General features: G+C 41.6%; 1 protein-coding gene across 9 annotated transcripts in view; it reads right to left on the minus strand.

Moving 5' to 3' along the window:
- The window catches only part of TENM4 (teneurin transmembrane protein 4), a 599,338-nt gene that overhangs the window by 388,018 nt on the left and 186,791 nt on the right, over positions 1-24,529 (minus strand). For 7 of the 9 annotated variants that reach the window (XM_052812176.1, XM_052812178.1, XM_052812177.1 and 4 more), the window contains one exon: positions 15,341-15,438. The gene's annotated coding sequence lies outside the window, so the exon portion shown is untranslated. The remainder of the gene's footprint in view (positions 1-15,340; positions 15,439-24,529) is intronic. The other 2 variants (XM_052812175.1, XM_052812174.1) reach the window with 1 other exon arrangement.

A 24,529-nucleotide genomic window follows, 5' to 3' on the forward strand; every position in this document is an offset into this window, starting at 1 on the left:
CGTGGGGCAGGCTGGCTGTGCTGATGTGATGTGACACACACATGTCTCTACAGCACCAGTAGAGATACCTCCAGTTGTTAATTGCTGTGAAAAATTCGTTACTTCACCCATCAGCAGCATCTCTGGACTGCATTCGGCATGCTGGTATGGAAACTAGAGTTAAAATTATTTCACTTGATTTTTCTATGGAAATACAGGGTCAGGGATTTTTACTTTTGTTTTTAATGATCAGCTATAAGGAGGTGGCAACTAATCCCAAGGGATAACTCCACATGTCAGTATTGGCTCCAGCTATTGGTGGGACTGATAAAGGAAACAGAATATGATCCCGCCCCGCAGGCTCTGGAGCCAGTGATAATCTGATAATGAGCGCTACTTATTAGCTGCTTTTCCATGTCCTTTCTTTGATTTAGAGTCCAGGCCCTAAATACCAATTTGTTCACATTATCAGCAAAACAGTTTGCAAGGCCTTTTGGAGACCAAGCAAGCAAATGCTTCCAGACCCCTCTGCAGTTCTTATTTTTCTGGCCGGAGCTCATTTGTCTCCAGCACATTCGGGTGACAAGCCTGAGAAAAGTCACCTTCAGCTTACGCACAAAGCCAGGCATTAATGGACTCAGAAGGTGCTGCACATCCACCGCCTTTTGATGATTACCAGGGGCCTCTGCTCTCCTGACAATTAAGCTTGAAATATTGTGACAGCCACCTCTGGGGACTGGGCGAGGGATGGCCAGATCTGAACGTTTTGAATATCAAAAATGAAGGTAAAGAGCCAGCACTGTGGGGCTGTCAGTCATTAGATCATTTTCCAGTTGAAAGTGGTGAGATAGGTGCTTAGCTTCAGACATCAGCTGGAAAATGACCTCAGTTTTCTTATCTGTAAAACAGGTCTAATTCTATTTGCCTTCCTCCAGGGCAGCGCGATGCATTTGGCTTACTAATGGGTTTGGGTGCTTCAGGCTCCATAGGAAATACGAAATAATCAAGCAGTGATGGAAAGGCTGTGAGCACAGGTGAACCCTACAGTATACAATATGCATCCGACCCATATAGGATGCTAAAGCCAGTTTAGAGAGGAAAAGCAAGTCCTGCACAGATATTTTTCTGAATTAGGAAAGACTATAAGGGTGTGGTGGAGTTTGAAAGGATTTCAAATGAGGCATCAAACCAAACTTTGTTTGGTTTGGTTATAAAAATCCCAAGGAATCTTTAATGAGAATGAGAGTGTTGAGGCTAACCCTTAACTTAATTATGAATTTGTTCATTATTTATGTAATATTCTGACCTACCTAAAGCTTTCATTTGCACATGCGGTTCTTTACTTAAAAGGGTGATTTTCTTCAGTGTGTGTTGTACAACACTCCCAACACAGGTCCTTTTTAATAATGGGTGCAACCTCACACGTTGAGATATTGATGGACTCAGAGGATCACCTAACACGTCTATTTGTAAAGCACTCTCAGGCTGGGTAAATGGTTATGGATGATAGATGTTTCAGATTCTAGGATATGCCCCGTGAAGCCAAGTCTAGCTCAGAAAAAATAAAACTAGCCAGTGATGGGTGTACTGGTTTTGGCTGGGACATAGTTAAGTTTCTCCACTGTAGCTGGTATGGTCCTATGCTTATCGTCCCAAGTAACCCTTATGCATGATGGAGCCCTGCTTTCATAGGGATGGCTAAACATCTGCAGGCTGATGGGAAGTAGTAAATGAATTTCTTATTTTGCTTTGTTGTGCATGAGGCTTTTGCTTTGCCTGTGAATCTGTCTTTATCTCAATCCACAAGCTTTTGCAGTTTTACCCTTCCAATTCTGTCCTCCATCCCACCTGGGGCAAGTGAGTGAGCGGTTGTGTAAGGGTTAGCTGCCTACCAGGGCTAAACCACGACAATGGGTTAACCTTGAAAATGCCATGCTTCAAAATAATAATTGCAGTCTTGAAAGACCATGAGGACACAGAACTTTGTCTTACGGTCAGGCACATAGTCACTGGGAAAGTGAAGGGATTTCAGCCCTTTCCTACAGTTACCATAACCCACAACACTTGTCACCTGATGTCCTTACCAGCATCTACCTACAAACCTGTTCCCATTATTGCCTACTAAGATATGCCTTCATTTGGGTTCTTATTATATGTACATGCACATAAATATCTGCTGAGAGGAAGGGGAACTTCCAAAGTTCAGAGTATCACAGAGTAATTTAGGTTGGAGGGAACCTTTGGAGGCCATCTAGTCCAACCTCCTGCTTAGAGCAGGGCCAGGTTTGAAGTTGGATCTAAATGGGAAATCAGATCAAGTGGCTCAGGGCCTCGCCCAAACCAATTTTTAGTATCTCCAAGGATGGAGTTTCCTCCTGTGCCAGTGTTTGACTAAATTCATTGTGAAAATTATTTTCCTAATCTCTAAACAAAATTTCCCTGTTGCAATGTGGACCAGAATGAACCTTGGGATGCTTCAATTTATTTCCTTAAAAGGCTTTCTCTATGACACTGTGAGAGTACAAATCTCCCTCAGACCACACTCCCCACTTGCAAAATAGAAATAACATTCCTTAACAGATGCACTTTTCTGTCCATTTCCACTATATAGAACAAAAGTATTTGGGGATGGGGAGTCCAGCATTTAGTGCAAAGGGTCTCTGATATAACTCACACTACCAGATAATTCCATACTAAAAATGCTAAGTGATCAAGGTGATGAGAAATATATGACAGAAGCATCTTTTAGATGCTTCTGTTTCCAAGAAATTTGGTTACTGGAAACCTTCAGAAATTTAAAAGTATATTCAAATCCACAAGGACAATACTCAGTTTGAGTTTTGAGAGAAGGTTTTAGGTATATTTTTAGTAAAATCTAGTTTCCATATCAGATGAAAGGCCCTCCGAAATCACTCATGTCTCCATGCTGATATAACTTCAAAATGCCACACACGAAGCACTCCAACATCATTAACTGGTGTGCAATGTTGATTTTCACGCTGCAAATTTGATTGAAAACAGGAGTTTATCAGTGAAATGCTGAAATAGCCTTGAATATGGGGAAGTGAATGAGTGTAATTGCTGATGGGTTCTTTTTATTATCAAGGAGTCTTGATTATAGCTTCATAGACTTAAATTATGGCAAATCTAGGACAAGATCAATTTAGTATCTAAGCAAATATTTATATGAACCAGGAGATTGGCATATATTGATCTGTTTATAAGGAGCATATTTCTGTCTGCAAAATGCATTGGCATTGAACAGTGCTCTTTCCACGATGCGCTTCCTCAACAGCAAGGAGCTGCAAGTCATGAAGAAAAAAGAAAACACAATTTGGGAAGTCCGAGGGCTCATCCCAGTCAAACGGAGCTGTGAACCCAAGCCAGTGGTTAAGGACCACCCTTTAGATGGAGACTGATTAATGCCAGGGTATGTGTTATAGACAAATTGATAACCAGCTCATGTAGTAAGTTAGAAATCATGCTTGACGGAAAAGAAAGCATTCAGAGTATCTATCAGAGCCTAATTTGTCAAGTTGGCAATTGTCCCTGGGTAACACCACCCAAGGCAGAGCATCAGCTGCGACATCCTGAGTCTCCCAGCATTCATGAGAGGTCGCCTTGATATAAAGTAGAAGAGCGTTTCTAACTTGTGGGATGAAGAAGGATCCTTGTGGAATGATGACCCTCCCCAACAAAAGCTGCTTTTGTTGGAGGAAAAGGAGGGTGTGGGGGCAGGGAAGAGAAGAGGCCGGATTACCTTTTGTTGCATTTGACAGTTGAAAAGGCCCTGGTGAATAATTACCCTTAAAACTAACAAACAAGGAGAAAGAAAAAAAAGCTGAAAAAGAGAAGAACCCCCCCCTTGACCCCTCCCTGTACACAATAGCTCGCTTTGAAATAAAAGCAAAATAAAAATAACTTGTGGGGGAAAAAAATAACTTAATTTGACTTTCCTTTCTGCTTTCGGTAAGTGTACACACACACATACACATATACAATTGGAAGGCTCCCACTGCCACATTCATCTTAAATTTTTCTAGGCTCGATCCATTCAGCAGCAAATCCTATGCAAAATGCAATAAAAAATCAAGGGAAACTACAGCAGCAAAAAGCACACCCTTGGTTGAAGACCTGATTGTTTTAGTCACAAAAGAATGATTCCTGGTGAGCAGCAGTTGTCATCTGTTTTGCATAGTCTTTATTTTGCTCTTAATTGGCATTATGTGGAAACTTATCTAGAAGGCCATGGGAACCAAAAGGCATCCCTTGCCCCCTCCCTCATTGACCAAGCAGAACCCAATTAAAGCACAATTATGTCTCTTTTGCTATTAGCATCCTCATCTTACAGATAGACACAGAGAGGAGAAGCGTTACCAGTCTGAGAGCAGCTACCTTTTCTTATTTAAATTCTTGTAAAGTTCATAAAAAAAATAAAGGAGGCATAAGTGGTCCAGGCTTTGGTGAGCTGAAGTGCAGTGGTTTGTTTTAAATATTTGATCTGGGTCTCCAGGTGATTTTCTAAATACATTTCTTTTCACCAGGGAGTAACTGACCTAAGATTGAAAATGTACTCGTGGAATTTGGATGCAAGCCTGGAAAAATAAAGGGGATGGCCAAAGAAGAAGAAAAAAAGACACAGGTGTCTTCCCAGAAAGTCCAAGCTGTCTCAGAAAGCCATGAACTTGACAATTCCACTACAGTTCTTCTGGCATGGCTATGGAAAAACATCTCAGGGGAAACAAAAACACCCTTTTTCAAATTGGGGCCCAGCATCAACTCCGGAATCCATATCCTGCTGCTTAATATTGCAAAGCTACAGCCAACACATGAGCAACCCGTATATCCACATGGACCTTCAGCACTCCAAGATGGCTATGACTTGGAGAGGGTTTCAATGATATCACCCTTAGGCCTGTATTCCTGGGTTTTTTTGACACAATCTTTGAGGTGTCCTTGGAGAATGAACACCCACTGCTGATCCCAGTTACATATGTGCCTGGCTATTACAGACTTCAAAGATAGCTCTGCATACCTTCTGTATCAGAAGCCAACCCCAAGTTAGCAAACATTTGCACTACCACTCATCCTGTCTCATCAGCAGCTACTAAGAATATGCATGTGTCAGGAAACGTCATGCATTTTATCGCTTCAGCAAGTCATGCCATCACGAAGCAGCATGTGTCCCAGTTGTATCCCTCAGTTTCCCCCTGGATGTAACTACAGGCTTTAAAAAACTGAGCGAGGAAACAAACAAACAAGCTGCTGCCTTTTTTTTTTTTCTTTCGGATATTCCACTGCTTCGTTTGCAACATGTGGCAGGTCCAGCTAACATATTTTGGTGAAGAAGAATCCAGTGTGCCAATGCAGAAAGCAGAATATTCCTCTTAGAGGTGCCCCAGAGGTGCCTGTCTGCTGCCCAAGGTATTGTCAGCAAGTCTCAGTGTTAATATTTTTAAGATGTTCAGTTTTACATTCATTGCATGGGCTTGCTAATTGAGTTCATTTCCAAAACAAGTTAATAGAATAATGCCTGGTAGGATGATTTCTAGGGTGCCATCAGCTCTTTGACCTCCCACAGCAGATCTCCTACCTGCTTTCTTCCCGGGAGAGCTCAATGCTGCAGCTACACAATTCTCCTGCCCAAACAGAAAACAATGCCACTGTATATATGCTTCTTGCTTTTGTCATTGCACACATGCTTTTTGCTTTTACCACGGTTGGCCAGTGCAATGGGAGGGAGAAAGACAATGTCCTCTCTCCAAGAGCCACCTGGAACAGAGGTGGCTGCTGCAGACTCGCTAAATAAGCAGGGCAATTGCAAAAAAGGAAGACAGTTCCTCTTGTACACCTGCCAATGGATTTATTCTCAGATTTTTTGGAGCTTCTGATAGTAGGGTAAGCATACGAACAGATCACCAAGGAAATGGCAAGGAATTGGTTAAAGAGATCAGAAGAGGTTCAAACAAGGGGGAACAAAGTGAAAATTATGCCACTGCATTTAACTACAAAAATAAAAAATTTCCTCTGTGCCCTCCCATCATGTAACACCCAGAGGCTGCTGCTCTGAGAGCAATGGAGTAGGATGAGCAAATCCCTGTCTCCCCGCACAAAGATGAAACCTGCAGGGAGACAGCTGCAGTGGAAAGGATCGAAATTAATGTCAAGCAATAGATGAGATTTTGGTTGAGATTTTGATGAGATTTATTGCTGCAAATGTTTTCCCTGGCAAATGTCACACCATTAAAATGCAAAAACCCCCAATAGAATTAAGAAAATAAAGCAAAACTCAGAAACACCATCCAGATAAATGACAGCTTGAAACTCAGTCCTCAGACTCTCAGATGGCCTCCTTTGTAAGCAAGTGTGTAGCAGAAGTGCTAAAAAGTCCCTTCACCTCATCAAGGCCACCATCTACGACTGCAGAGCACACGTTTTACGGAGAGCACGGACATTTCGCCAGCATCCTTCACAGCGTGGCTGACTCTAACTGGGAACATCACTTGGAGCAAATTCTGCAGCTGAGCACTGCCCAGCACAGCTGCAGGTTTTTTACACGTGATCTAATCCGGGTGAATTAAGATCCTGTGAAAATAAGCAGAATATTCTGCATTCGCCTGTTGAAGAAGCTTCTAACGGAGCCTCTCCTGTTCCATCCTTGACGGGACTGGCAGATGAACTACTCCTTAGTGCCTGGCAATTACACTTAAAAGTGCCAGTTCCCTAGCACAGACAGCAAAAATTGAGGATTGCAGGTGAACTGGGTGTTTGCCTTGAACAGGGCAGCATCCCTGCATGAAGCTGGCCAAACTAATTTTTATTTTCCCAAAAGGACTGAATGCTCTGTAGATCTGAGTGCATGCCTTAGGCATGCACCCGCCTTCCCCTCCCCACAAGCACCTTATATTTAGCAGTCCTTGGAGAAAGCAAATTGTTTCCATCATGCAGGGATGAACAAACCTCCTTGAGCCAGATGTCCAGCTCAGAAAAACATTTCTCCAGCCTTTGGATTCTCTATACTTGGGCTGCTGCTCTCACAGGCACTTGTATTTCTCGTTTCAGCCGGATTTGGAAGATCCTTGCGAAGGCTGCCACATGCTGTTACTTGTCTTTTCTGAGCTGAGCTGTAATTCAGAGGTGCTGATCTCTGTATTAAAATCTAATGTACTTCTCTTTTCCCACAAGGCCACATTAGGTTAATATACTGCTAATAGTAAGTGTTCAGGATAGTACTTTCAGCTGAGTCAGACTGTCCATTCCTGCTAACAGGTTAAATATGATAAAATAAAGAACTTGCTTCTTTGCCTAGACCAGATAAGAGTCATGTCTGCTTGGCATCCAGTACAAAAAAATAAACTAGGCTTAATTTAGCAATACAGTGAAAAAGGTGACTGCTCCACTTCAAAGGCACATAAACCTTACCAAATTTATGATTGTCCGTTATGATCACAGGTAATACTATGCTGTTATTACAAAATGGAGTCAGGGGAAGGATCTTACCTGTTGAAGTGTATTTTAAATTACTTTCCTTATTTAAGCCCGTCCTTCACGTTAGGACTTAATAGGACTCCTCACAGGAGCTAAACACATGCTGAACAGTTTTGCAGCAGCAGTACTCAAGGGTGCTTTCTTGTACCAGGTGAAGACAGATACGATAACTCACTTTCATTTATTTTTCCATACTTCTGTGTTTTGGGTTATCCCATTGCATGAGATGAATGCCCCTACTCACCTTCCTGTTTGTTTTGCTTTACGATATGCAGTGGCTGCTTAACCCCAGTGAGAAAGCACGCAAAAACCCAAACTTCCCCAGCAGCAGAGTTGAGGATAGAGTCATACACAGTTGCAAAATTAGCATTAAAATTACATGGAAAAAGCCCTGCTTTTTCGTACAGGAGTATTTTGTGCTCTCCTGCAGAATGGAAACTGATGCTTACGCACCCCAAAGCAAATCTCGCTCCCTCTCCCCACTGTCCTCCCCACCCTCTCAGTCAACATCTAATCAGAATCTGTAAATTAAAACAAGTCTAGCCTGGGACAGCCAGAGCGTTTGAAAGCTTTACCGTGAACAAAATGAGTTTACCTCGATCAACACAAATAAACAAAAGGAAATCGGGATGAAAATCCCTGGACACGTGAAGTCAGCTCTCTGTGCCACGGGTGTGGGTGACAAGCCAGGGCTTGCACAGCCTCCGAGGGTGGCACATGGCACCATGGGCCGCGCTGCTCCGTCGGAGCTGCAAAGGACGGGGTGTCGAGGAGCTTTGGCTGCGTTACGGTGGGCTTCAGACTTGCAGCTAATCGGAGCTACGCATCGGAACGGAGGATGCAACGGCTGCCGCCGCGGCATCTGTGCTGGCCGGTGTCACCGGCTGTGACTGTCGCGCTTTTGATGTGCCGGCTGCGTCGGCCTCATGCGTGGCACTGTTAGATCTGTCGGTAATGTACGTTGCGAGATCATGCAGAGATACATAAGGAAACCCTGAAAGATCTCGGTGAGATCCTGAAGCAGCAAAACCGTACTAGAGAGTCTAGACAAATCAGCCTGTTCGTGGAGGTGGGGGGTATGTGTAAAGGGTGTTGCACTGTGCAGGCTGTAGGTTAAGCCTATGTCATTAATGCTCTCCAAATAGCACGGGGTTTTCAGAAGCGAGATGTTATGATATTTTGGTGTATTATTAAACCTACAAGGAGATCAGCAATAAGTATCCCCAGGGGCAGATTTCTCCAAGATACTCCATATCCGCAGCTAAAGGCGGTTCCACTGCTATGAAGTTACCTCTTTTTCCAAACACTGCGATGATGGGATCTTTGTTATGGCATTACTGTTTTGTATCAGTTCTTTGGAGGGTGTGAGATCACATCTCCTGCATGTCACAACAGGAGGAGCAAAACCTAGGCTGAAAATAGCTTTCTGCAGCAAAGCAAAAGAAAACCAAAATCTGATGTGTCCAAGAAATACATCTGCAATTCACTCGCAAATCTAAACAGGGAGAAAATGATTGACTGACAACATACAAACAGTTCTCGTATTAAACTTCTGATTTCATACTGGTTTCTACGCCCACCCCTCCGCCAAGTTGCTAATTGCATCCTTCCTATTTTTTTGCCAATTCCTCCTCTGGCAAATAATGGGAGGGGAGAGGATTATGGAGACTGATGCACTTGACGGCAAAAATAAATAAGCAAATGAATACATATATAAATAAATAATGCCTCTAGTAGTCACAAAGACAAGCCAATTTCATCCTTCACCCAGTATCTTGAGCCAAACTTCAAGAGTTATTCAAGAAAAATGATGATCTGGTGCCTCAGAGAAATAAGTATCAATTAATACTTAATTAACATTGCATGACAGATTGATTTGAATAAATAGAACCTTTTAAATGAATGTCTCTATATTGTGGGTTGAAACAAGATGCCTTGTGGGAGAATGAGCGGCTGCCTATTATTATATACCATCTCTATAGCTGTAGCACCTGGAGGCTTTAAGTGCATCACTAGCCCAACGTGCTAGATGCTGTATAAATATATAGTTGGTGAAGATGTTTATCTTGGATTTGCAGTGCAAACAAGAAGATATGCTGTGAGGATCCTATGACAGGTAGATCAAGGATAAGAAAACGGGGGACTTAAGGAAATTTGAAAAGATGTACACTTTATCTAGCAGTTTCTAATTGCTGGACAAAGGGTATTTTTACAAAAACTTATTCATATAAAGTGTTTGTAAACATCCCAAAATACATAAGATTTGCCTCATGGGGTTTAACAGGAAAACAGAGGGGAAAAGAGTGCACAGGTTGCAGCAGAATGCCATGAAAGCCAACAACATCTGCCAGCATTTTCAAGCTGGGGAACCTAATGTCAGCCAGCTAGTGCTGTCTTTCCTCACCTGAGTAAAAATAGTCTGATCAGCAATGAACCACAATTTCCATCAAGAGCTGTGAGTGAGCAGCAACTCTGAAAATCAGCCTGTTTCCAGATCAATGTTGGCTGCTCCAAAGCAAAGATGTTGGCTGAAAAGCACCCTGAGAAATACTCTACCTACCCTGAGGCATTTTATTCCTTTTAACGAGACAGTAAAATAGCAGCCCCTATTATTTGTACTATTTGTACTCATTTTCTGTGCACATTGCCTTTTGCCAGCTCGATTCAGCAGACAGCACTGGACCAGCCAGCACGGCATACCTGGGAGGCAGCGATGGACCGGCCCCTTGAAGTGGAGATGTGATTGCCACACGGCTGACTCCACTGCCCAGATGGACACAACTGGAGAAAAATTCTGTGATTCCACAGAAAATAATTGATTTGGGGTCTATTATTGACTCTCTGACCTTTTGTCACTAATAAGATCACCTGGCAGCAAAAAGTTTATTAAATGCATCAAAGTTAAGAAAAACTAACTAATTTTTTTTTTTTTAGAACTTCTTTAGATTTTGTTGACAAGTAAGAAATCACCTTCAGTAAAAAGCCATCTAGATATGTCCTGTGAACTTACCCATCTCTTAGTAAAGAGACCTTGTCATGTTCAGTGACTCCCAGCAATTTGGGGAGTTTTATTTTGGAGAGTTCCTCTCCTTTTCCTCACTCCACTCAGTTTGCTGTAGGCTGTCACCTCATTATACTGTTACCACTTACCATGAAACCCTGACTTTGAAAACACTTTTTCTTCTGACAATTTGTGACCTCTCTTTTTTTTTTTTTCTTTTTTCTTTGATGCATAGTCTTTATCTTGCAGTGAGATCTTTCTCAGGGCTCAACTTTTTGAATCCTGGCTACAGACACAACATTTCAGCTCACACCAGCCCTAATACTTCCAAGCAACCCAAACCCCAACACACTGTATATTTCCTTTGAGTAGGCTAGATATGCATATATATATGTCCTATATATATATATAGGGTGACAGGCTCTGAGTTCCCAATGAATTCATAGTGATCATTGTTATTATGGAAAGAAGCAGTTTCATTCCTTATAGCTGCAAGTGGTTTCTTCCCAAAGAGTAAAGAATGAACTCCTGGTCATAACCTGCAGGCGGAGTTATGCTTTGGGAACTTCCTCTTATTATTTATGTCAGTATCTGTACAGCACTGGTGATTAAAGCACTGGTGTTCACTAACCACTTCCAGTCTATCTTGCAAGTCAACGTAATTCTGCATCAATTCCTATTTTCTTTTTTCAATTTTTTTTTTCATCAATTTCTGCATCAAAACTATCGCTTTATATTCAGTGCTATGAGTTTTAGAACTCCCCCTACCATACTTGTAGTTTTATCATTAACAGGCATTTCATTCTCTCCATTCATCGTTCATGTCAAGACTTTCCAGGCTGAGGGGAACATTTCCTGCTTCTTTATACAGGAGGAGCTTGTAGGTGCCCCAGCCCTCATCTGTAGTGCTAGGTGCTGTATGCACACCTTCCACATGAAAAGCTCTTGCAATCTGAACAGAGAAGATAAATATCAAAGGGGAACTTTGACCCTACGTCACAGATGAGAAGTAAGGGCTTAGGGACGTTAATTCCTGCAATCATCCCATCGAGTTTTGGACAATGACCACGCATCATTCAGGTGTCTAGTTGCCCTAGACAGTAGCCTACAAGGAAAGAGAGAAAGACTTCTCTACAAGCAATTCATGTGCTGTATGAACTAAATATTTCAGAGAGATCCAATGTTCTCCCATTGCCTGTACAGGAAGACTGGGTTAGTCAGCTCTTAATTTAGGTCTCAGTATCCATTATCAGAATATCCACACACTCAGCTATTTTTCTCATCTGTTGAAGCATCTTGAGGGGAAATCTGATCAGATCATCTTTCCCTACTGCTAATTCATTCTCTTCTTCAGTTCTGTCTATTTCCCACTTAAAATCCACCCTAGATTTCTAACCTGAATGCAATTTCTGAAAACTTTGTACCATTTTGACTCTCTCCTTGGGGCCCCCCTTCCTGCTGTCTCCACCTCTCTCAACGTACAGGATCTTACCAGTTTCATTCATGAGAAAATTGTCTAATATAACAAGATTCCCACTCTGTGTCACTTTCCATTGTTTTCCTCTGATTGCCTCATCTTTACTATTTCATCTGAGATGCAGAACCTTCTTATTCCCTTTTTGGACCTCCCCTTTGCCCCATTGTGTCCCATCCCCTCCAACACTTCTCATTCTCCACTTGTCCTTTCAAAATACAAACCCACCAGACTTTCCAGTTACAGCCAGTAATTCCAAAAACACTGGTTAACATTCTTCCTCTCCTCTCCTCTCTCCTTCATGTCTAACTAAAACCAGCACACTCTTTACAAACACCTTTTCCGTTTGCCTTCCATATCTTGCATCTCACTGAAGCCACTCCTGCCAGCATCTCTAATGAGTCAGTCTCCTTTGCCAGATCTTAAGAACTTGCTTTTCATACGTTTCCTCCCTACTTTATCAGCTGCCTGAAACAGCCAACTGTTCGGTCTCTCATTTTTGATGTTTCGCCCTCCTTTGGCTACCTCAATTACTCTCCAGGTTATCTTGTTTGTCTTTTTCCCCTTTGATAAATCTGCATTATTCCTCCTTCCAACTCTGAATGCTTTGGTTCCTTTCTCTCCTCTCACTACTCTCAATCTCTGTAGCCTAACCCACAAACATAACTTCAATACTAACATTAAGCAGATGATGATACTAGGGATAATGCTGTCCCTCTGCTGAACGGGGCAGGGCATCTGGTGACAAAGGACGTGGAAAAGATACTCGATGTCTTGTTCACCTTGGCCTATACTGGTAAGACTTGTCCTCAGCAATCCCAGGTGTCGAAGACTGGTGGGAAAGTCTGGAGCAAGGAAGACATATCCTTGATGGAGGAGGATCAGGTTAGAGAACAAACTGGATATGAACGAGTCCATGGGACCTGATAGGACATACCCATGATTGCTGAGAGACCTAGCTGATGTTCTTGTGAGGCCACTCTCAATTATCTTTGAAAGCTTGTAGCAATTGAAGAAGGTTCCTGAGGACTGGAAGAATGCAAATGTCATTCCTATCTTCAGCCAGTGCAAAAAGGAGGATTCAGGGAACTATAGACCAGTCAGCCTTGGTCCCTGGGAAGGTGATAAAGCAAATAATCCTGGAAATAACTTCTAAGCATATGAAGGACAAGAAAGTGATTGGGAGTAGTCAGCTTGGATTTATGAAGCTGAAATCATGTTTAACCATCCTGATCACTGTCTGCAGGGAGATGAGTGGCTCAATGGATGAGGGGAGACAAGTGGATGTTGCCTATCTTGACTTTAGCAATGCATTGACAGTCTCCCATAACATCCTTATTGATAAACTGATGAAGTATGGCCTAAATAAATGGACAGTGAGGTGGACTGAAAACTGCCTGAACTGCCAGGCACAACGTGTCAGTGGCACAAAGTCCAGCCAGAGGCCAGTCACTGGTGATGTACCGCAGGGGTTGATCCTGGCTCCAGTACTATTAAGCCTCTCATTAATGACCTGGATGAGGCAGATGTACCTTCAGCAAGTTCCCAGATGATACAAAACTGGAAGGAGTGGCTGATACACCAGAGGGTTGCACTGCTATTCAGAGGGAACTGGACAGGCTGGAGAAATGAGCCTACAGAAACCTCTCAAAGTTCAACAAAGGAAAATGCCAAATCCTGCCCCTGGGAAGGAATAACCCCAGGCACCACCACAGGCTGGGGACAACTGGCTGGAAAGCAGCTTGGCAGAAAAGGACCTGGTAGGGGTGCTGGTAGACACCAAGTTGACCATGAGCCACCAATGTGCTTTTGAGGCAAAGAAGGTCAACAGCCTCCTGGGCTACATTAGGCAGAGCATTGCCAGCAGGTTGAGGGAGATGATCCTTACCCACTGCTCAGTTCTGGTGGGACACATCCACGTTCTGGGTCCCTTTCTGGGCTCCCCAGTACAAAAGAGACATGGACATACTGGAGCAAATTGCGTGAAGGGCTATGATGATGCTTAAGGGACTGAAGCATCTCTAATATGTGGAGAGGATGAGAGAGCTGAGAGTTTTATTAATGTGCATAAAACCTGATGGGTGGGGTAAAGAAGATGGAGCCAGATGTTTCTCAGTGGTGCATAGTGACAGGACAAGAGGCAATGGGCACAAACTAAAATACGGGAAATTCCATTTGAACATTAGTAAAACCTTATTTGCACTGAGGGTCGTCAAACATTGGAACAAGTTCCCCAGAGAGGTTGTGGAGTCCTCACTAACTGAGTTATTAAAGACTCAGCTGGACACAGCCCTGAGCAACCTTCTCTAGGAAAACCTTCTTTGAGCAGGTGATTGGACTAGATGATATCCAGCGGTCCCTGCCAACCTCAAATATTCGGTGATTCTTTGATTCATTGTTCTACTTCTCTACCCTTTTCTTGTCTTTTTCTGTGTATTCAACAGTCTCAACTTTGCTTTCTTTCCATTTGAGGAGTTCCAGCCCTGATCTCCAAGCAACCTTCCTTCTCTATCACTGTGGACGATGCCACCATCCTGTCACATGTCCATAACCTTGATACCAGTTTCAACTGATACTCCTCTCCCAGATGCCACTTCCCAGTTACACTGAAGTCTTGCAGATCTGTTCTGTGTAACACACTTAAGATAATACCTTTCCTCTCTATCTACCCATATAGGTAAATCTCTTATCTCAGACTTTATCATTGAACATCTTTATTACTGCAGAATACTTTTCTCTCATTTTTCACAGATCTAAATTTGCCCTGATGATATTGCCTGGATGCAAAGGCCATTTTTTCCAGATATAGCGTTGGTTTCCCTTCCCCATTTATATCAAAACTAGGCTGTCTGCATCCAATCAACCCACACAACCATTTTCCACAGTCCATGTGCTGGATTTTCAAGTGAGTGCTTTTGTATTTTCTTCCATGCTGCTCCCCATAAATATCTCTAAAATAACCTTGTTATTCTCTTCCTTTCTCTGCACCAATGTCTAGAGAGCACTGACAAGGGCTAGGCTGCAGATGCTCTATTAGCATTGCCTGTAATACTGACCAAAACTTTCTTATTACATCCATGGATCTCCACCTGTCTGTCACTCTCCGTGGCTTCTTGATTCGTACTTAGATGTAAGTCTTTTGATGCAGAGAATGTCTATGTTTCTAGATTGCCTGGCACAGTAAAAATGAGTCCTTGACTGGGACTGTAATGCTAATTATCATTGTCGGATAATAAAAATAAACACAGATCAATAATAGACATGTTCTAAAGAAATCAGTGAAATTCCTCATTACTCCAGTTAGAGAAATCTGCACAAGAAACATTGCAACTATCATAATTTGATTTTAAACAACAAAACATTATTAAAACATCCCAGGCACAGGAATTAGTACTCACTTTTTGTATTTACCTTCTTAGAAATATCTAGGAATAATCCATCAAATACTTCTTGTAGGATACAGTTTTAACCTGGACATGTGTTATGCTCAGTCTACCTGTAAAAAGAAAGAACAACAACAAAAAATCAGTGTTTTGTTTAGTGATTTTTAACTTATTTGCTATCCTAAATGAATTAAAACCAACTGCTAACAGTTAGACAGGCCACATCAAACAGTCATCTATAGATATGTGTTTCTTAGCGTAGTATCACATCAGCACTGTACTAGGGTATGGTTAGTCATCTCATGGAAAGAAACGTATTTGTTAAATACAAACTAAGGCTTTCTGTACAACACTTTGAATTAAGTGCCTGTCCTTGGCTAACTGTGCAAACATCCATCCCTTTGCCAAAAGAGTAATTTACCAATTCCTCTATCGTAGTTTCAAGGGTTTCCAATTAACATGGTAGTTGTTCCTTTCCTGTTGTGTGATTTTACAGTCCTTGGAAGGTGAAAGATTTTTATTTATGTGGTTATCCCAAATATCTCTATCCTTAAATCTTATACCTTTGTTAGAGCGAAATGACTAAGATCTTACACAGATGCTTCTTGTTGTTTCCACTCACATCAGTAAATTTTGTCTTATCTGAGTTTCTTGCGGTATCGAAGAGCCCCAGTTTCAAAGTAATGATGCATGTGTGACAAACCTGTCACGCCACAAGCAGGAGGTTCAAAGAAAGTGTAGCACAGCACTGGGGCTCCTCTTCTTTTACATCTCTCATTAGCTGATTAGCCTCATGCCCCCTCTCTTAGTTGCTTTCCTTGTCTCAGAGAGACAAAGTCCAGTAGGGACTGGGGAGGTGGAGATGAGACCACAGCAACTGGGTGTGTGTAGTTTCATTGAAAGCCACATTTGCCAGGACCAGCAACTTTCCCAGGCTACCCTTTTTGCTTGATATGCATCTATTTTACATACGCTCTGGTGCACGAGGTCTTGCAGAATTGGAAAAAAATAAAATTAAGAGGTCTGACTGATGTGGTAGCATGCTATTATAGAGGTGGGCTTCCACTTCTTTCCTTGGCAACCTGTTTCTGCATATATGGTCCAAAACTACATTGACCTTTTAATCTTATCAATTGTAAATTAATTTTGAATCCAAACTGTCCACTGAAAAGGTGCAAAGGTCACCTTTAAATAGCTGTTCTGCTACATTGCCCTTTGCTCCATGGTCCACATCCTTTGGCTTCCTCCCATTAATTCTGCTTCTTGAACAGCCCTCCTTTCTGCTGATTGCATCCTCGTACAGATTATTTCTCCCCCACATGGATTTTTCAAAGCTGCATCTCATTTTGTCATTTCCTGCCTAAGGTTTCTAATCTCTCTATCTTCACTGATTTATGCAGTGCCTCCCAATTTGGATCATCTGTGATTTTAATTAACATGTACTCTTTTCCTGTCTTTTGGCTAATGAATGAAGATGTTTAAAGAAGACTGGACTCAAGACTGCTCCCTGATGTTCCCCCACTAGAAAACTCATGCGATTCAATGCATTTTCATTTATTATCTCACTTTGCTAATGGCCCTGTGGATGATTTTTAATCAACATCACAGGGTCCTTATCTAAGCCAATCTGAATTAATTTTGTGAGTCTCCTCTCTCGCTGGTGTTCACTTCAACAAGAGGGAAAACAAATGCAGAAGAGGCCATTGCTCACCAGAATGCTTTTCTGGGAGATCTGGAAATGAGGAGGAGGTGAGAATAAATTGTTCATTCTCCTCTCTCAGGACTCTGCTACACTTACGGTCCCCCACAGCCATAATATCTATACTTCTCCTAATTTTTAATATATGTATTTTTAAACTACTTGTCAAGGTAGGGAAGTGCTATTATTCCTACTTTTGTGAATAAGATCCAGCACAGAGAGAGTAAGGAGGTAGTCAGCTCTGCTCCTTTAGCAGTCATGGTTACAAATTGAGAGGTTATGGTTGCTTTTGCATTTACACCTCTCTTCTGGAAGTTACTGTGCCATGCCTGCCTGTTTATCTCTGGGATGACCCATCAACTGCACCATCAAAGTGATTTAATCTCTACTTTAAAAATAAATAAATACATCTGTGTTTATATGTCAGTATGTACATATCTATATCGTGACCTGAATGCCATTTTGAAAGACCAAGCCCAACTAGATGTAAAGCAATGTCATAAAAAGTGAGCATCAGGTACCCAGAGCACATAACTGCTTAATCCAGACCACAAGATATAAAATAAGACATATAGCAGTATCTGTTGGATCTGGTCCTGAAAGTTATTTGGGCACCTCCTTCTCACTCAGCTGGGCATTGAGATATTTCTGAAGACCTGGACCAAAGTGCTTTGCTTGACGTTATACAAGAAGTTTGTACTGGATTGGAATGCAGATCTGCAAAGTTTAAAATGTGTTCCCCACCTAAGGACTTGTCTCCTTTCCTATCAAGAGGATAATAATGTCATATCATGGACATGTAAGCTCTGATCACTGCTCTATGACTGCACTCTTTTCTTCCCCAAAAAGTAGGGTCTCAGCCTGTCCACATGCACAACTTCCTCCACTGTCCCCTCCTGATAAACAGTTTTAATGTGGTAGTTACATTCATTTTGAAAGAAAATAAAAAACACCTTTCTGCTACGGAGAAAAAGATTAGGAAAAGCATTTGTAGTATGGACTTAATTTACACGGGTTATTTATTTTCTGAAATATTAATTGATGTTTCTGAATCAGCTCTGAAATATTATCAGAAACTTCAAGTTTATGGGTTTTTTTAATAAAAGCCAGCAGGATTAAAAATAAATTACGATTATCCCCTCTTCCCTCCTACTCCCCTCACCAATCAAAACTCATGGAAAAAAAAGAACAAAAAGAAGGAAAGAGAAAGAAGGAAAAAGGAAAAGGACTAAATATTTCCAGGAGCATCAGCAGTCATAAAGAAACTAATCATGAGCTAAGAAATTATCTAAGGGAGCGCAGAGGGAGGTAAAAACATAAAGACGACAATTTAGAAAATATTTGCAGGAGCAAAATTTATAAATACTCATTATATTTTTTAAACACATGTCAAAATTAATATGTGTTCTTGCTTCTGCCTTTCTCATTAATGTATTTAGTGCAAAAAGACATGTAGGACAAAATGTTTGTCACCAATATTCTCTTCATATTAGGAAACAATTACACAGTTTTTTCACTCTAAACTTTTAAACATGGCCTAGTTGGAAATGAATTGCCTTTGACTTGCTAAAAATAAGCATAAGAAACTTAATCTAAATCCATTGCAAGTGAAATTTATACCATACATAACTTCAGTGAGGTGTAATTAGCAGTGCATTGCAATAATTTATTATTGGTTTTAAAAGCCTGAACAATCAGGACCTTACAGCAAAAATGGGAAAATGGGAAGCTATGTGCCAGACATATTATTCTGGTTTATATTAATTCAGTTATTTTACCTTTGGTGCACATTCATCTATCCATACAATGCGAATGCTCCATTGAGAAGGATGCTGAATATTGAACCTTTGGCTCAATATGAAATATGAACTCTGAGGCATGGCTGCAATAATACTTCCATTTGCATTATTATGATTAACATTCCTCTGAATAGGAAGCATCCAGTAATATTAATTGCAGAAATAGTGAGATTCCAATTGTCATAAATCACTGTGCAGTGTAAAGCAAGCTCTCCGAAACCCTTATAAACTCTTTTTTTGTGTGTTTTTTGGAGTTAATTTCCACCTCATTTTCACCAGGCTTTCCCATTTGTGTCTGTTGACAAGACAGTAATTATGCTTTTCTCTTGATTAACACATTCTTTTCAGTAAGGTTCCAAACAGCTTTCACATGAAAGGCTGAATTCAACAGAGCATGGTTTTTCTCATTAAAGACTTAGCATTCACCCATAGTTAATTTATCACACAGATACTTCCTGTCTCATAGGAAGAAGGGTGGCCTTGAAGCTAATGCTCTTGATTTGATCACAAGTTTTCTCCACAGCAGTTGAAATGAATGCCTTTTCAAATATGATGATTATCGAATTCATTTAATAAGTGAAAATAGGGGAGGGAAATGGTATACGGTTTCTCTACTAAAGCACCGATCCAAGGGAGATTTTGCCTTACTTGAAACAGTATCGTCTCTAAATCTATACAAACTTATCGAATCTTTATCTATATATTCATATCTTTGTATCAAGTCAACATTTCCCCCTTCGCTACCATTTCTTTCCTCAACACTGTTAGCAAAACTGGCAATATTCATTGATTAATCAAAGCAAGCAACCTTGACATTTGGTGCATCAGCTTTCATTCGTAACAGGCGTACGATGCAATGATTTATTTTGATGTATTACATCGTACCCTAAAGAGCATCCAAAAATAAAAATGCTTTCATTATCAGTGTTGTGAAAACAAGGCATCTGCATCAGGGACCACACACGAGGAGAGAACAATATCTTGCCACCTGTGCTAGTTAATCCAGACTTTAGACAGTTGGATTGTTTGGGGGTTTGCTTGTTTGGGGGTTTTTCAGATATGTTATTTCCAAATGTATCATATATTCAAAAAGCAACTAAAGGATCTAAGCAGTGTTCAGCCCTCAAAATAGCAGCTTTTCCTGGCTAGCGTGCTGCTTTGGTCCATCCTTGATTAACTCAGAGTAGGTGAGATGCCCCTGAATTCCTGTGGTACCAATTGAATACCTAATGACAGTGTCCACTTTGCAAGAAAACACCCCCCCCTGAGATGGCAGTAATTAGTGCAATCCTCAACAGAACAAGAAATGGTCGCGGATGGCCTGGTTGCTGCTGGGAGGCTGAGGGAAGGAGGTAGATCATGGACATACCCTCACCAAGGACATTCAGACCAACTACGCATTTCTGGCTAGGAATACTTCAGTCCCCCTCTCTGGGCCTGATCTGAGGGTCCTGCAAAGCAGTTAGATGTGTTCCTTAGTCCCCTCCATCCCCAAATAATGCTTTTAGCAGACATTTACCATTAAGCACAAGGTTAAGCCTGGCTGGAGTCAGCAGAGCTTTCATATGTGCCCGAAGTCAAGTGTTCCCTCAGAGTGCCGTGGCTGAATGGGGACAGCCTGATGAGTCGGAGACACTTACTCATGACCAGCATTAAATAAATACATACATACATAAACTGGTCACTGCTGCTTCTGATTGCCTCCATGCTGCACATTTCTCTCCATCTCTTTTTCCATTATCACCCTCTGCTGTAAGTGACGGCTGGGGGTTTGCTGTCTAGCACAGCTAGCGGAGATAGCGCGTGTGGAAAGGAACTGAAAATCTTCCTCCCAAAAGAAGCCCTGCTCACAGGACAATCTCTCATTATTTTGTTCCCCCATGGAGAACAGAAAGGCATGGCTGATGTATTTGGAGATCATAGGCATGTTCCAAAAGGCAGCAAATGAAAGCAGAAGAGAGTCTTGTTGGGTTCAGCAGAGTCAAAGGACATCCTTCTGTAAGGTAGTGTATTCCTTTGCAATGACGGAAGCCCAACCACCACCATAACCTTATTGCTCTCGACAGCTACCCGAGAGGAGGTTGTAGCGAGGTGGATGTCGGTCTCTTTTCCCAAGTAACAAGTGACAGGACAAGAGGAAACAGCCCTGAGTTGCGCCAGGGGAGGTTTAGATTGAATATTAGGAAAAATTTCTTCACGGAAAAGGTAGTCAAGCATTGGAACAGGCTGCCCAGGGAAGTGGTTGAGTCACCATCCCTGGAGATATTGAAAAGATGTGTAGATGTGGCACTTAGGGACATGGTTCAGTGGTGGACTTGGCAGTATTAGGTTTATGGTTGGACTTGATGGTCTTAAAGGTCTTTTCCAACATAAATGATTCTACGGTTCTATAAACCTGCACATCTTCTCTTTTCACACCAAATTAACACCCCATGTAGAAATATTTATTGGCTTCGGCCTAATGTTTCATTGCCATATATGCTGACAGCTTGTTATCAGAAAAAACAAATTATTCTAATTATCATCATGATCATCATCCACACAATCAAACCTTGGTGGGAAACACATGGGGAAGGCAGAGCTTAGAAACCTAGGAGGAGGTCCTTCATAACCAACCCATAACAGGTGACAAGATTTGCCTGTAGGGACCGTCATCCCCAGACAGTGATTCAGTTGGGAAGGAGTTAAGGCTTGTTATCCATCCCTCTTTTGGATAAAAAGGAAACAAGGGAGGACCATTAGAGGGAGGATGGGGAGTGCAGGCTGAACCACCCTGGGGGAGGAAGTACAGAAGAAGTTAAGCCTGGAGAGCTGCTCTTCCCCTAAACACCACTTCTTTTTAGCCCACACATCAAGTCAATTTTGAACCTCGTCAGCCAGTATGGCTCCCAGTGGAGAGAATGTTTTGCACATCCCAATCTGTTCCAATTGTGTCGTAGGGGCCATTTCACAGTATTTTATTTCTGCTGTTTTGTTTTGGTTTTTTTAAGAAGAAGGGTGAGGCTGGTTTTTAAGCAGTTTATAGAGCAGGTTGGAAAAGGATACATAGTCAAGGCTTCTCGGAATTAAGATAATTTTCTCAGTGTGTAATAATTTCAGGTGAAAAATTGGATTTCTGGGAAATGGTAGCCCAAGTAAAGGGTGTGGAATGTGTCCTGTTGAGCTTTGGCAGAATTACATTTTAATGTTCATCAAAGAGTTACTGTCCTGTGCCCTTTTTGTACCAAGCTCTTCTTCCTCACTTGTTGTAAGCTTACCAGATAGCTTTGTGCAAAAAGTTGGTCTTCAGGTTCTGCTTTTAATTGTGCCATGCCTAAATCTCATTTTCTTGTATATGCTTTGGTCACCACAGATTTCTCTCAGCTAACTTTGGATATCTATATATTAGATGTTAAAGAGCTATCAAGCTAGACTCACTTAGATCTCTAGTTTTTACTTGCATAAGTTAACAGTCAATGAGTTCACTCCAAGCTATGTTTTCTCAGTGCGAGTGAGTACCTACTCCTCCAGCCAATAATTGTAACGTGGCCTTGACAAAGGTTAAGCAGCATTTCATTAATGACACTGTTCAAAACATTACAGTTGACCACAATAATAAACCTGGTAAATAACTTATTTTATCGAGCCAGGAGAACTCGCGGACAGAATATCCAGTTTTGGCCAACTGGAACAAAGAAACAGGGCATTTTCATCAGCCTTGAAGTGTAGTGACCTTAATTGAGTTGCTTCTGCTATGGGAATTTGATTCCGTGAACTTAGATTTCAGGTGGGCTAAGCAATTGAACGAAAATGTAACAGCTTCTCTCTCATAATGAAGTTGGTCCTATACTTGCAGAGTTTAAAATTAACATACCTATCTGATCAAGGCTTGCGAAGCAGTTTAGAAAGCCAGCTTTCCTGCACATGTAAAACTTTTCTTTGAATCTTACCACAAAATTTGCTTTGAAATGCTCATAATCCATATCGCTAAATTCAAAGCATTAAAATATGTCTTTTGTGCAATAGTGTTTCCAAAATATTTTCCTGGTCTACTGTGAAAAAAAAAAGTCTTTGGCTTGTGGGTCATTTTTTGAGCTACTCCTTTTTCTGTGGGAAAGAATATTTTTTCTGTTGGGTTCATTTCATAAGTAAAAATATTTCTCCTGGCCTATTTGAACTGTATATTAAAAATGTCCTTGTAGAAGAAAGACTTTCTGTATTGCCTAGAAAAGTATCACAGTATGTTTCCCAGTTCACAGCAGATGTTTCTATAATTGTTGCTCGATTGTTCTCCTGTAACGGCTTCAGGTTTTTCATCACAGGCTTGACCAACAATAAAACATAATCTCACCATCAATACACATTTCGTTAAAGCTGTTAAATGGAAGCAATAATCTTTCCCTTTATCCAGTGCTGATCTATAATCCAAAACCCTTCAAACACTTTGCAATGAGGGGTAATTGCTGCCCCTATTTTTTTGCCAGTGGGTAGGTAAGCTGACATTGAGAAGTTTACAGGAGCTCAGCTATTGAGCTCAAGGATGGAAAACTTGACCCTAATAAAGGCTTGCGATTGTGGACTAAGCTATGTGGAGCCCACGTTTCTTGTAGACTATAGACACTCCTGCATGTCACCTTATACATGCTATCTGGTCATTTTGTAGGTTATTTGTACATCTGAACTTTGACATACACTGGCTTGAAAATGTTGAGGAAAATTGCAACTGCCTTGCAATGTTTTTATCCCACTTGCCACAGATAACACATTCTCCACAAAAACTCCACTAAAACATTTGTGTTTGCAAATTTCTTAAGAGTAGAACAAGCATAAAAAATGCCAGACACAAATGATTAACAAGATGTACAAAGCAAAAGCTCCCAGTATAACCGTTGTAACAAATTAATGGTACGTGAAATGGGTATTAAATAATCTTTAACATATTTTTAAAAGCTGTTTTCTCAGAAATTAAAACATTATGTAGCTTCTGGAGTGGACCAACAGGTAGATTGGGTTAGATAGCTCTGCACTGCTTGGGGGCACATTGTGCCTGAAATGTGCTGCTGAAGCCATTCCTTAATTTGTAATTGATTTACTGGTGTAAATCAACTGGTTGTTGCATTAGTGAGACCAGTACCATGGGAACAGAGGGCAAGGACACTGTTCCTGAAGCTCAGTGCTTCTGGGTTGGGACGATGTGCTCCTCACTATCGTCTCCTCGCTTCCTGGGGGTGTAACACTGCTGGGGAGGGTGTCGAAAAAGGGGTGCGCTCAGGGTTGACCTTCTAGGGACTTCTTCACGTACCATCCCCTGTGCCCCTCCCACAGCGTTTCTCCTCCAGCTTAATGTGATCACACGCCAACACATGATGGGTCCAAAGAGGAACGGGCAGTGGTTCTCCTGGGAGTAACCAAGGGTCCTTCTGACCCTGAGAGATGCCACCACCTATCTGAGGCATCTTCTGGGCTGGCAGGTCTGACACAGCACTTAAGAAAGTCCTGCACCTTTCCAAACCAGCAAAGAGGCCAGGTCAGGTGTCCTAGGACATCCTGAATGAATCAAACCTTTAATCCATCCGAGAATACATTCATAACTGTATTCTTTCTCTGCAGCCCACCACATGCTTCGTCTACCCCAGTGCTGCATGCTTAGTAGCCTGTCCTGCTGGCCATCATGCTGAGGCAAATGCAGGCATGGTGTGATGCTCTTTCTGGAAACTGTGGAAGTAT

The sequence above is a fragment of the Harpia harpyja genome, chromosome 17, assembly GCF_026419915.1.
Source record: "Harpia harpyja isolate bHarHar1 chromosome 17, bHarHar1 primary haplotype, whole genome shotgun sequence".
In the NCBI taxonomy this organism is placed as follows: Eukaryota; Metazoa; Chordata; class Aves; order Accipitriformes; family Accipitridae; genus Harpia; species Harpia harpyja.